Consider the following 14,849-nt stretch of genomic DNA (forward strand, 5'->3'; position numbering starts at 1 on the left):
CGCCAGCTGCCCCTTCTCGGGTGTGTGGCTTCGACTTCCTGATTCTCCCACGACGTCCCTGGCCGTGAGACCCGCTGGACTCGGCGGCTGGCCAAAAGGGGAGGGGGAGCCCCGCGTCTCGGGGGGCCCCCAGCAGGGGAAGGGGCGGGGGTTGCGCTGGGCGTCCTGTCTGGGGCATCTGTCTGGGACTCTGTCGGTGCCTCTCACCTGGCGAGGGCTTGTGGAGGGGGTGGGGGGAAGTCCCTGGCGCCAGGCTTGGCCAAGCCCCGCTCTGCTGGGCTGCGGGCTGGCGGCGCTCACCCAGCTCCTCACCTGCCCCGCATCTTCCTGTTTTTCTTCCCATTCTGGCTGGGCAGCGAGAGTTGAGAGGAGGCAGATAGCTTCCATCCCAGAAATCGCCCTCCTCTTTCCATTCCCACAGAGAGGGACAGAGAGGCAAAGTTCCTCGCATCCCCTGGGGTGCTGTCCTGTGAACGCCCCGTGTCCCGCACACGTGGGCCCCTGAGTCACCCGGCCTGTGTGTGTGGGATGGGGCTCCGTGGCCAGCCTGGCCTCCTGGGGTTCACTTTCTGCTTTCCTACCCCAGCTCTTCCTGTGTGGCTTTGCTGGCCTTCCGCTGGGGAGGCACATGGGTTTGGAGGGCAGACGAGGGCCCCCTGGAGAGCTGTACCCCTCAGTGAGGGCTGCCACCTTGACGGTTTTTGATGGATAATGGGGTTGACCCCTTTGTTCCTTGCAAATGTTTTTATGTTTGACCATTTGCTCAGTTGGGCTTGTCTTAATAATTTGATTCGTGGTTAATGAGCCCCACATGGGAGAGAGGGCGGCCTTTAATTCTGAACCCATTTAGGCAGCACGGGCAGCCCTCCTCGCCGTGGACTGCATCAGAGTCCCCCTGCCCAGGCTTGGAGTTGCTGCCGGATGCTGTCTGGGAGGCTTGGTCATGGTGACATCCTTATCTCCCCGTGCACGTTACTGCATTCAGAGCTTGGGTCACCTGGACACTGAACTCAGGTGAATTCTGTTTGAGATCCCGGGAGAAGAAGGACAGTTCTCTGGAAGGTTTTCCAGGGCCCATCACGGAAAGGATGAGAAGGGAGAGGTCCTGGTCGGGGACACAATTACAGTGGTAGCATAACACTGGGAAACTTTATTGTGTGAAGTCCTTGTCAGTCCCTCTGCCTCCCTCTTTTATGTGGACTCTGCCAAAGACCAGGATATCAGAATGCAGTGAAGTGACCGAGTGTAGTGGAACCTTGGGAACATGAGTCTGGAGCCAGGCGGCTGGGGTTTGCATCCTGGTTTTGCCCCTCCTTAGCTGGCTGACATGGCACAAGTCACGTACCCTCTCTGAGCCTTACTGTCTTCAGTGGCAAATGAGTCTGTCAACAGGCCCCATTCTGTGGGGCTGTTACTGCTGGGATTAAAGGAAGCTTGTCTGTAGAAAGCACTTAGCGTTGTGCCTGGCATATAGCGTATGGTGGATAAATGGGACTTAGGACTGAAACTCATGCCTTGGTGTGTTTTTGCAGTGATGTTTTGTTCTGGGGTGCATCACAAGAGACAAGGTTCTTGGCCGGGCGTGGTGGCTCAAGCCAGTAATCCCAGCACTTTGAGAGGCTGAGTGGGGAGGATTGCTTGAGCCCAGGAGTTTGAGACCAGCCTGAGCAACTGGCAAGTGGTGAAGCCTCATATCTATCAAAAAACAAAACAAAACAAAACAAAAGAAACAAAAAAACAAAGCCAGGTATGGTGGTGTGTGTCTGTAGTCCCAACTACTGGGGAGGCTGAGGTGGGAGGCTTGCTAGGGCCTGGAAGGTTGGGCTACAGTGAGCTGTGATCGTGCCACTGCACTCCAGCCTGGGTGACAAAGCGAGACCCTGTCTCAAGGAAAAGAGAGAGAGACAGACCCACAAGGGTCTTAAGCCAGAATCTCCATGTTAAAATGCTTTCTGGAGACTAAAAGGATTATATATTGATAAGGAAATATTTAAAAGGCAGAAACCCCACTGAATTTTTTGGTCTACAAAGGGAAATGGGAATCCCATGAACTGAAGGATGATGGAGGAACTTAACAGACACCATCTTTGTTTCCTGAGTCTGGATAGGGTACCCTCTTTTCAGGGTGCCTGTATCTGCTCAGTCCGGCAGCCCCTCCAAAAGAGGGAATCTTGATTTTCAAACTTAAAATTTGGCCCGTTGCCCATAATGCCCGCCAGACACATTCCTTTTCCTTTTTAGTTTCTATGGGAATACTCTGTTTGAAGAACCCGTGAGGCAGTGTCAGGCTGGTGTGAGGATCAGCAGTGGTTTCTTTGAGGAGGAGAGCCCATTTCTTCACTCACAGGCCCTGTCTGAGTGGATCAAGAAGAACAGAGTGCCCTTTTATGAGATTTTGTCTGCGTAGACCATTAGCTTGGTAAAAATGTCAAAACCATCCTCGTTCTTTAATAGCAGATTATTTTGGACTTTTCTCTGCAAGAAGCAGCATGGGCATTCAGATGCTTTTAAGGATAAAATGTTCTTTCTCATCAACAGGCCTGGTGCTCTGGTGGCTGAGGTTTTAATGTGACTGGGTGTCCCTGGGAGTGGCTCCCAGGCTGTGCTCTTGTGGTTGGGTGGCAAGGGGTTGCTTTATTCGGTGGTGGCTAGAGGGTGTTTTAGCAGGTAAATCGAGACCCCAGGAGCCCCTGAGTGCCCAGTCCTGCTGCACGGCATCTGTTTATGGTGGAGGGTGAGGGGCGTTGATTCTCTGCCAGTGTCAGAAGTTTCACAGGCTTCTTGTGTATCCACAAACACCCACCCCATTGAGAAGGCATAGAAAACCTGGCCCCCTCCAAGCCTTCATTGACCCCTTGTAAGTAATCCCAGAATGTGTCTGACCCACAGCTCCTCCTGGAAGGAGAGAAAAGTCTCTCTTAGGTATTTGGTTATCAACCTCAACCATTCAATCAACCTTCCCCAAGACCAGGCACCTCAGTAGAGATTTCTGGGTTGTCAGGCAGAACTGAGCATTCAAGGGTAATAACTCACGGGAGTCCCTGAAATCCCTGATGGACGCACCAGGTAAAAGCGTCCAGGGTTGAAACCAGATCGGGAAGGTTATTGTCAGCCTGTGGCTCCTGCAGAGGTTCATCCACGTGGCAGGTATTTTCCCTTCTTGCTGGGGAGAAACCTGGGTTTCTCAGCTTTGGCACAGTCACAACTTTTGGGGTCAGACCATTCGTGGCGGTGGTGGGGTTGTCCTGTGCATTGTAGGATGGTTAGCAGTATCTCTGGTCTCCATCCTCTAGGTGCCATTCTCCCCTCCCAGTTCTGTCTACCCCAAATGTCTCCAGACGGTTTCAAATGCCATGGGGCAAGGGAGTGGTACATGAGCAAAACCACCCCTGTTGAGAGGCATTGGTCTACACTTGTGGAAACGTTTGAGGGTGAGAGTGTCGAGCTTGGGTCCCTGCTGTACCCTTTAGGAGCAATGCGGTCTTGGGAAATTACTACTACTCCAGGGGCCTCAGTTTTCTCATCTATAAAATGGAGATCAATGAGATACACTTTCATAGGAAGGTTATATGTGATTTACTGAGATAATAAGACAGTATGTGGAAAATGCTGGGCATAGCATTTATTTTTAATTTTTTTTTTTTTTTTAAGACAGAGTCTTGCTCTCTTGCCCAGGCTGGAGTGCAGTGGTATGATCTCCGCTCACTGCAACCTCCACCTACTGGGCTCAAATGATTCTCCTGCCTCAGCCTCCCGAGTAGCTGGGATTACAAGTGCCTGCCACCACGCCTGGATAATTTTTGTATTTTTAGTAGAGATGTGGTTTCACCATGTTGGCCAGGCTTTTCTCAAACTCCTGACCTAAGGTGATCCGCCCACCTCGGCCTCCCAAAGTGCTGAGATTACAGGTGTGAGCCACTGTGCTGGGCTGGGCATAGCATTGTAACGGACAAAGCACAAAATACTTGGGCAATATCTTTTTACATTTGAATTGTCTAGACTCCATCGTCCGTCCCCTCATGCACTGGTGCAGTGCAGAGCAGGGTATCACCCACCTCGACTGCAGAGTGGATTTGGGTGGCATCTTGGCTTTCTGCACAAGACTCGCCTGTTCCCCACCACATCCCCCTGGTTCTCAGGGTCCAAGATTCCAGGAGGCAGGGACGTGGGCAGGCAGGGCTGGTGGCCCACCCAGTTCATTCCCACGCTGGGGACTTGCAGAGCTGGCTGGCTCCCCAAGACAGGGTGTTTGGACCAACATCTGGGTGTTTGGATTTCCATTTGACCACAGCTGGACTACACAGGCTGAAGCTCTCTCTACCGAGATAAAGGTATTTCCCTGGCAACGATCTTTCAAGCTGACGTGGAGACATGGCCACCCGCTGGAATGCGGTGTGTCTGCCGTGGCGCTCTTGTAATTTGTGAGGCAGGCTCCTGAGGAATGCAGTGCGTAAGTGGGAAATGGTGGGAAGTTCTCACATCCTCCGCTGGCCGAAAGTGCTGCCTGTGCAAGTTGGTGGACGGTCCTTTGAGCAGGAAGAAGACACGGAGCACGTTCCTGTTAGCTACGATAGAGGGGGGGCAGGGTACACACTGGACATTTCAAGCCCCTCCAGAGAAGGAAGTCTCACTGCGCTGGGAGTACTTGTGGAATGGGGGCCGTGTTGCCCTGGGCTTTAATTATTTCAGGAATATTTAACCGCAGGGCCAGCAGGCTGGATCTTGATGTGTGTTTCTCAGTTGGAAAGACTTTGGACCATAGGGAAATGTCTCAATTCTTTGAATTTCATGAAGGTGGTCATTGTTTCTTTTAGTGACTTCTGGAATGTGACACAGAACTCAAGGGACAGGAAGGAGATGAGTTGGAGGCTGGGACAGGGGTCCCTGCCAGGGATGATGGTGACTCACATGATGGTGCTGGAGATGTGTGGAGTCCAGTGCCTGATTTGGGGAATGTTCGTGGGGTATGTTCCAAAGGCCTTATGGACCTATTAGGTACTGGAGGTGAAGGGTCAAGTTTGACCTCAGGGCTACAGTGTCAGGCAAGAACAGGAAGTTGATGTTGGACTCATTGACTGAGGTTGCTTGGAACCCAGGAGGCAATGTGGGCCAGGACAGATGGGTCTGGGGCTGGGAGGGCGGGTCTGGGCTGAGACTTGCTGGGGCTTGGAAGACATCCCAGGCAGGCGGTGGTTGAGGCTGTGGAAATGACTGTGATTGCCTGGGATGAGAGTGGAGACAGACAAGATGGGGGTTTTACTCTAAGCCTGGGGAACGCACCTCCCAGGTTCAAGGGATTCTCCTGCCTCAGCCTCCCACGTAGCTGGGAATGCAGGTGAGCGCCACCACGCCCGACTAATTTTTGTTTTTTTTAGTAGAGATGAGGTTTGGCCAGGCTGGTCTCAAATGCCTGACCGCAAGTGATCTGCCCACCTTGGGCCTCCCAAAGTGTTGGGATTATAGGCATGAGCCACCGTGCCTGACCATTTTTAAATATTAATTTTTATGAAACATTTTCAAAAACATTTTACTGTACATTGGAAAAGTCAATCATGATTTGAAAACTTTATCAAAATCCAATCAAATGTCAATTACCCATTTAATTGTGGCTAGGTAAGGAGACTGTTTTTACCAAAACATATTAGAACAATGACCACTTATAGAAATAATCTATGTTTTAATTTTTCATTGAATTAAATAATCTTTTATATTCTGGCCAGGCACAGTGGCTCACACCTGTAATCCCAGCACTTTGGGAGGCCAAGGCTGGTGGATGACCTAAGGTCAGGAGTTCGAGACCAGCCTGGCCAACATGGTGAAACTGTCTCTACTAAAAATACAGAAATTAGCCAGGTGTGATGGCACACACCTGTAATCCCAGCTACTTGGGAAGTTGAGGCAGGAGAATCATTTGAACCCGGGAGGCAGAGGTTGCAGTGAGCTGAGATCGTGCCACTGCACTCTAGCCAGCCTGGGTGACAGAGCAAGACTTTGTCTCAAAAAAAAAAAAAAAAAAAAAAATTCTGGATTTTATTTTTAATAATTACTTTTGTAAAGAGAATATCTTCTTTTTTGGAGTTGTTGAATTTATTGAATTGACAAAAATTATGTACAAAAGGGTATACAACATGATGTGATTGAAATATGTATACATTATGAAATGGCTAAGTCAAGCTGAATAACATCAGATCCCAGACTTACTTTTTTGTGGTGAGAACACTTAAAAAATCTACTCTCTAGGCCGGGCGTGGTGGCTCAAGCCTGTAATCCCAGCACTTTGGGAGGCCGAGACGGGCGGATCACGAGGTCAGGAGATCGAGACCATCCTGGCTAACACGGTGAAACTCCCTCTCTACTAAAAAATACAAAAAACTAGCCGGGCGAGGTGGCGGGCGCCTGTAGTCCCAGCTACTCGGGAGTCTAAAGCAGGAGAATCGCTTGAACCTGGGAGGTGGAGGTTGCAATGAGCTAAGATATCGCACCACTGCACTCCAGCCTGGAGAGAGAGCCAGACTCCATCTAAAAAAAAAAAATCTTCTCTCTTAGTGATTTCTAAGTGTATGATATGTTGTTATTAACTATAGGTACCATGCTAGCCCATGGATCTCTTGAACTTATTCTTCCTCTCTAAAAATGACATTCTGTGTCCTTTGATGGGCATCTGCCCACTTCCCCACCCTGGCAACCATCATTCTGCTCTGCTTGTATGAATTCAACTTTTTTCTTTTCTTTGTTTTGAGACAATCTCATTCTGTTTCCCAGGCTGCAGTGCAGGAGTGTGATCTTGGCTCACTGCAGCCTTGACCTCCCAAGCTCAGTCAATCCTCCCACCTTGGCCTCCTGAGTATCTGGGACTACAGGTGTGCACCATCACGCTCCACTGATTTTTGTATTTTTTGTAGAGATGGGGTCTGGCTCTATTGTACAGGCTGGTCTCGAACTCCTGGGCTCAAGCAGTCTGCTGGCCTCAGCCTCCCAAAGTGCTGGGATTACAGGTATGAGCCACCATGCCTGGCCGAATTCAACTTTTTTGGATTCCACATATAAGTGAGATCATGTGGTATTTTTCATTCTGTGCCTGGCTTATTTCACTTAACATAATATTCTCCAGGCTCATCCATGTTGTCTGAAATGGCAGGATTTCCTTCTTTTTGAAGGCTGAATAGTATTCCATTGTGTACATACACCACATTGTTGCTGGAAGTTTAATGGAGGGCAGTTGAGGGAGGAGGGGGAAAAGATTCACTGTTAGTCAAGATGCTCCAGCACCTACCCAGGATGTGTGCAGGATGCTCCTGGTCTTACAAACTGTGGTTTGTGGGACTCCAAAGCCCCTATCCTTCCACGATACTTGCTGTCCCATTATCACATTTCCTCGGAGGAGAACCCAACCTTGATGGAGAGCCCTGCTGTGGTCCTGTCCCTTGCCATGAGATGGCAAAGGATGGTGCTACTGGGAGACCCTTACCTCTGCATACGGCGGGCTGTTTGCCTTCTCCATTCTTTCTCCAAGTATCTGAGCAGCTCCTCTCTGCCAGGTGCTGGTCTACAAGATGTATCGATCCTTGGAGATCATGCTGTAGCAGAGGAGGAAGGCTACAGCCCACAGGTCAGAAGCAGCCCCCTGCTGTTCATACAAATAAAGTTTTATTGGAACATGGCCACACCCATTTCAGTGCATACTGTCTATGGCTGCTTTCCTGCTGCAGTAGAGAGTTGAATAGTTGGGACTGAGACTCTATGGCCTGCAAAGCTGAACTCTTTACCATCTGGCCCTCAAGAGAAAGAAAAAAATTGCTGATTCTTGTACCCTGAGAGTCTTAGGTTAAGAGGACTTTGTACCACCCTGACGTCCCAGGGGACCGTGAGTCTAGCCACCCTTCAAATGTACACAACTCTGGGCTAGGGGTGCAGCAGGTGAGTCCCAGTTTTGCAGGTCTTTGGTATCAGGGGCACCGCCTAGGATTTTGAGTGGGGTTTCCTCACCACTGTGGCTGGGCACTGAGCGAGTGTGCTTTCTGATTTTTGTGTGAGGAAGAGAAAGGAGGGAGGAAATGGCAACTTGTTGCCCTGTTCTAAGCATTTTCCTAAGGTGGGTGTCCAAGCAAGGGCTTGGGATCTCACCTTGCACAGCTTACAAAACCCAGTGAGGTTAGCTGTCTTGGCGCTGCCACTCTGAGGGATGGAACCTCCAAGTGACTAGGAAGGGAGAGAAAAGCATGGTTTCTGCAAGCACAAGAACTGGCGTTATTGGAATTAACATTTCCCCCAAGTTTTATAATGTCTAGGCATGCATATTTAAGTGTCTGCCTCAAAAGCTCTTGCTAATAACCAGATGGTGCATTTAATTTCCTTTTTTTGTTCTCTGAGCAACATGCAGCTTCCTGCACAGTCCTCCTTGCAGGCAACTGTGCTGAGGTGACGGTCCTCCTGACTGCCAGCACAAATCCCCAGAGCCTCTGAGACCCCTGTATTCTGGGGGCAGCCTTTCCCCTTCTATTCGGCCCCAGCTGAAAGGGGGCAGGTTACCCACAGCCTAGCACAGGGCTCCTGCCTTAGCTTCTCTAAGGAGTCTGGCTCCCTCTGACCCTCTAGACCTCACCAGCTGAGGATCAGAGCCCCGGGGCATGGGCCAGCGGTGAGTGTGAGGTGGGGGGAGTGCGGGGCGTGGTGGGGTGGTCTGAGAGTGCAGCTCTGGAGGGGGGCAGGGCAGGCCCAGGAAAAGCTGCTTGGGAGGGAATGCAAAGAGATGGCAGAGTTAGGACAAGAGGGCCGGGCGCGGTGGCTCACACCTGTAATCAAAGCACTTTGGGAGGCCGAGGTGGGCAGATCACCTGAGGTCAGGAGTTCGAGACCAGCCTGGCCAACATGGTGAAAGCCTGTCTCTACTAAAAGTACAATAATTAGCCGGGTGTGGTGTGGACACCTGTAATCCCAGCTACTCGGGAAGCTGAGCCAGGAGAATTGCTTGAACCCAGGAGGTGGAGGTTGCAGTGAGCTGAGATTGTGCCACTGCACTCCAACCTGGGTGACAGAGCAAGACTCCGTCTCAAAAAAAAAAAAAAAAAAAGTTAGGACAAGGGGAGGAGGGAAGAGAAGGGAGCTGTGGGACAGCAACCAGGACATTAAAGGCACAGAAGAGGAAGCTTGGATTTCCAATTCCAAAGGACATGAAGACAAAGTCACACACCTTCAGTCTGCTCCGGGTGAGGCTGGGCTTTGTGCATTTTCCTTGTTTTCCTTTTCCTTGTGTTCAGGGTGTTGTAGAAACAGGTACATAGGGGCTCTGTGTAGCGCCTGTTCTGATGGCCTTCAGGAAGCATGGGGTGCCCTGGTTTCCTTGGCTTCGTGTCCCCCTTTCCTCCTGCCACCCCTGACTGTGCAGCCCACCTTGTCCCTCAGACCACCTTCCTGGAGGGGGCCTGGCCAGGGCTTGTGTCCTTGCTAGTCACTGGGGAGGAAGACTCTGTGACTTGAAAGCCTATTGACTTAAATTGCAAGGTGTGGGTGCCTGGGAGGGGATGGCCGCAGCCCTCTTGACTGATCCATTCATGTTATTTTTTTTGACTCTGTTCTATGTTGTTCTGATGGAGGGGTAAGCCCCTGGCTTCTGCCTTTCCTGCCTTGAACTCTTGCAGTTAGGCCAGATGGGAGGGTCCTGTGGTCTGAGTCTAACTTCTTACTTTTTGTTCTGCTTATTAAAAATACAAATTATTATTTGTTCATTTGTAAAGAATTCAAGCAATGCAGACCAGCTGTGGTGTCTCACACCTATAATCCCAGCACTTTTGGAGGCCAAGGCGGGCAGGCCGGGAGTTTGAGACCAGCTTGGCCAACCTGGTGAAACCCTGTCTCTACAAAAAATACAAACGTTAGCCGGGCTTGGTGGTGCATGTCTGTAATCCTAGTTATTTGGGAGACTGAGGCAAGAGAATCACTTGAACCCAGAAGGAGCAGGTTGTAGTGAGGAGGAGGTTGCAGCGAGCTTGTGTCCCTGGACTCCAGCCTGGGCAATAGAGCGAGACTGTATCTCCAAAAAAAAAAAGAAAGAAAGAATTTATATAGAAAACAGAAACAAAACTTGCCTTTGATTTGCGTTTCTTGGTCTTGCTTCTCAGAGGTAACACTGGGAAGGGTTCGGGTATACCTTTCCACTCCTTTTTCTTTTCCTTTTAATTTTAAGTTCTGGGATACATGTGCAGAATGTGCAGGTTTGTTACGTAGGTATACATGTGCCATGGTGGTTTGCTGCACCCATCAACCTGTCATCTAGTTTTTATGCCCTGCATGCATTAGGTATTTGTCCTAATGCTCTCCCTCCCCTTGTCCCCCACCCCTGACAGGCCCCGGCGTGTGATATTCCCCTCCCTGTGTCCATGTGTTCTCATGGTTCAACTCCACTTATGAGTGAGAACATGCGGTGTTTGGTTTTCCGTTCTTGTCCACACCTTTTTCCTCTCTGCACACAAGCACATGTGTTTGCATGTAAGTGTTTATTGTAACCTTTTTAAAAAAATAAAAATGGAATAATGCTATATTTATTCTTTGGAAAAGCCTGCTTTTCAGGCAGCATGTCTTTGACGTTGTCTCACGTTGGAACCTGGGTACCACCTTCTTCTCCCGGCAGTTATTCCGATGGGTGGATGCGCCATACTTCACTTAACCAGCCCTGCACCGATAAGTCTTTGGGTAGTTTCTGCCTTTTCCCAGTCGCAGATGGTGTTCTGATGAATTTCCTCACACATATTTGCCTGCATTTCTGTGAGATGTTCCTGGAGGTGGGCTGTCTAGGTCAGAGGGGAGGTCTGTGCTAAATTTGCATCCTGTGCTAAATTCCATCCAGTCATCCGGCTCCCCAAGGACTCACATGGTACTGTCCTGTGTAGACATCATCTTCTGCAGATGTCGCTTTCTTTTACTCAGACCAATCTGCACCCCGGTGTCCTATGGGGGATCCAGCCCCTACCCACTTGCCTGCCCCCACCCCACAGTCCCCCCAGCCCCTGCTGACAGGGACTCTGGCTTCTGAGCTCTGGCAGACTGCCTCACTCTGGAGAAGTTTGCTTTCTTAAACATTCCTGGCAATGTTATTGCGAATCCCGAGGCCTGCGTTTGCCTTCTTCAGGCCTCAGTTTTCTCATAAGTGAAATGGGGATAATGTGATGCTACTGTCTGCATCCTAGAGCTGCTGTGAGGGTTCAGTGAGATCACCGCTGAGAGCGCGTGTTCACAGCGCCGGCCTCTTGCTCAGTCAGCACCTGTGGGGCAGGGCTGTCGCTGATGCATTGTTGACTGTCACTGCCAGACTGTGGCTTTAGCAGGGGCAGTGTCTTTTGTACTGAGCCCAGAGTCACCCCAATACCTGTGTGATTGAGTGGCAGGGTCAGAGACTGGGGTAATGGCAGCGGAAGCAGAGGAAAGAAGTGGGGCTTCTAATAGGTCCCGAGCTTTAAGATGAAGCATTCTTGCCAGGGTCTGGGGCTGTGCTGTGTATTCTAGGCCCGAGACTAGAAGCTGGGCCTGGCTGCAGCCCCTGCTGAGCTGGGGAGGTGCAGGTCACCATCTTGCTTCAGTAGGACGCCTCCAAGCCCAGCTTAGACCTGGATGCCAGGTGACCCCCTGTTTAATCCCAGACAGAGGACAGGGAAGTGTGCAAGGGTGGGGACCCTCATCACCGCCCTTGACTCTGGAAGGCATATGGGTTTGTGCACGTGTGTGAGCACGGGCGTGGCTTCTCTGAATTTCCACGCTCAAGGTGTTTGTGCACGGTTCGGCTTGCCAGGTAAAATACAGGAGGTCCAATGAAACCTGAATTTCTCATTAACCATTTTTTTTGGTGCAACTAGATCCCATGCAATATTCGGGACCCACTTACCCTAAAAAATGATTTGTAGTTTATCTGAAATTCAGTTTATCTGAAAAATGATTTGTAGTTAACTGGCATCCTGTCGTTTCACTCGCTACGTATGACAGCCTTGTGGGGGGCGGTTATCAGTGTGCATTTGTGAGTTACCATGTGAAGGACTCTCTCCAAGTGTCTGTAGGTGCCAGGATGGAGATGCACAGAGAAGATCCTCTCGGGTTGCTTTACTGGCCTCTAGAGGCTGCGGGGTTGGACACTTCAGCCCCAGGGGCCTGGGCAGCACTGTCCGGCACCTGTCTGCTCCTGTCTTCTCCATGGGGGCTGACTTCCCTGCCATCTCTCTCCAAATACGGTGGCAAGAGCTATCCCTTCCACCCCCATCTGGAGCTCGGCTGCCCAGCCAGACAAGATGGCAAACAGCACGCAGATGGCTGCAAAGCTTTCCCCAGCTCCTTCTGCAAGGGGCCTGCAGATGAAACAGAAACCCTCATCCTCACCGCCTCCCCCTTCCAGAAAACCCAGGCAACAGCCACCTCTAAATGCTGCTTCAGAAGCTACTCCCTCCTGGTAATTAAAGCACCCCAAACAAATACAGCACTGCATTTGCACTGTGAGCTTGTTCCCATGCACGCAGCCAATTGTCTTGGATCCGCCGGTGTGCCTGATTCATCAGGGCAAGGGTTCTCCTCTCAGGTGCTTGCAAAGAGCTGCTTAATTTTCATCTGAAAGACTCTGTCAGGCCCAGCTTTGGAAGAAAGCCCTTTCTCCCCCTTTAGCAAATTCCGTGTCATTCTTTTTTTTCTTTCTTTTTTGAAACAGAATTTCACTTTTGTTGCCCAGCCTGGACTGCAATAGTACAATCTTGGTTCACTGCAGTCTCTGCCTCCCAGGTTCAAGTGATTCTTACTCAGCCTCCTGAGTAGCTGGGACTACAGGCACCCACCAACACACCGGCTAATTTTTTTGTATTTTTAGTAGAGAGGGAGTTTCACCATGTTGGCCAGGCTGGTCTCGAACTCCTGACCTCAGGTGTTCCACCTGCCCCGGCCTCCCAAAGTGCTGGGATTACAGGCATGAGCCATCATGCCTGGCTGGAATTCTGTGTCATTCTGGATACTTATCATGACTTGAAGCATCCAGGACTCTGTCCTGGGTATCCTGAGCCTGAGGGTGGATGTGTGTCCAGCTGGCTTGGAAGTTGTCTACAGGCATGTTGAACTTGGCCTGTGAGTCCATGGCAGCATCACGTGGGAAGTACCACCAAGGAGCCTCATTCTGCGCTTTTAGGACATAATTTCTATTTAGTCATTTGCTGAATCTGTGACAGACAGGGTCTCAATTTCTTGCAAGTCCTGTACGAGGTGGGTGCTGTGATTATCCACCTGTTCACTTGCTCTCTCTGGCCCCTTTCAGGCTCTTGCACTTCTTTTGCTCTTGCCTGCCACGGGGCCTTTGCACATCCTGCTCTTTCTGCCTGGAAAGATTTTCCCTCTCCCTGCCTCTTCACCTGGTCATGGTCTCATCTGACAGTGGAGTCCCCACATCCTCAGGGACACCTGGCCGCAATGACTCAGTCACAGCAACCCCCTGGTAGCTGCTGTCATAACACCAGGTGCCTCTCTGTGGTAGACACTAGCTCAGCTACAGCTTCCTAGTTCTGTGTGTGATCCTTCCCCTTCAAGACTGGTCACCAGGAGGGCCAGGGCCATGCCTGTCCCTGATTCTCACCTGTGTCTCTGGTGTTTAGCATATGCTTACCTAGAATTTGATTAATGAATGAAGTCATACCCATTTTACAGATGAGAAAGTTGAGGCTCAGGAACATTATGTAACTTGCTCAGTATTAGATGGTGATGGTTTGAAGCCACCTGGCTGGTGGCTGGGTGTACACTCTTAACCACTTCACTATCGTTCTTCTCTCACTGTAGTTCTCCAACAGCAGGAGTGAGAGACAACCTTAGGACAGGTGTAACCAGAATCGCAGGGGTTATCCTAGAAGATAGTGTCAGGAATGTACTTGCCTATGGGCCTTCTAACTGTATTGCATAAAATACCCAGTTTTTCTGACTTGCCTTTAGTAAAGACCTTAGCAATATTTGAAGCACAGCTGTCAGTAGGAAAGGGTAGATGTTTACACTCTTTTTAAAAGGAGTCCATGTTGTATTTACCTTGTGGTCTTCCATGCCTCTCTGATCTTCTTTAGCTTCAGTTATGCAAAATTAACACCTCTTCTCTTGACTGCCTCTCTCTTACCTGTTCAGTTTCTTTTCTGTGTTTGAGATTGCTTAGAATTTTTCCCCAGTACTACAGCCTGCTTCCCACCTCCTCCCCCACCCAGCTTGTTCTGAGTTTTGTCAACAACAGTTCCAGCGTTTAGTGAGGGCTGGATTGAAGGGAAGTCTTGGAAAAGGATGAAAGGTGTGTGAAAGGTGAAGATACCTAATGGGCAGGCAGTCATCAGGGTTAATTCAAAGGCTGGAAGAAGGACTGACCTGGAGGACTGGAAATGTCTTTGAGCTGAAGGTCATGTGCAGGTGGAAGGAAGAGGGTGAGCCTTTTGGGGTGAACTGCAAGTATTTGAGAAGATCCCTGTCCCCATGGTTAGGGAAGGCTTGATAAGCATCCTTAATGTGATGGAGGGATTAAGGAACCCCTGGCTATACCTGCCCAGCATGGCAGTAACATGACACAGCCAAGTTATTGATTATTGGTTGCCCAGCTGTCATCAGCTCCACATCTTCTGTTATAGCGGTAATTTGCATTAGTTATCAATGCCAGTTTTGACTTTCCTAGTCAATAAAGTGTTCTGAGAGTGGTGACTAAGGCTGAGCACTATCCATAATCATGAGGATTACAGAGGCAAGTCCCCTTGCCCAGCTGCCTGCAGGTGATGAGCACCCTAGGGAAATCATTCAATTCTTTGGAGGACCCCGAATAAATGCTCAAGTCCATGTGTTCTTCTGTTCATCTGTCCGTCCTTCCTTCC

This window comes from Colobus angolensis, unplaced genomic scaffold, assembly GCF_000951035.1.
Source record: "Colobus angolensis palliatus isolate OR3802 unplaced genomic scaffold, Cang.pa_1.0 Scaffold55, whole genome shotgun sequence".
NCBI lineage: Eukaryota > Metazoa > Chordata > Mammalia > Primates > Cercopithecidae > Colobus > Colobus angolensis.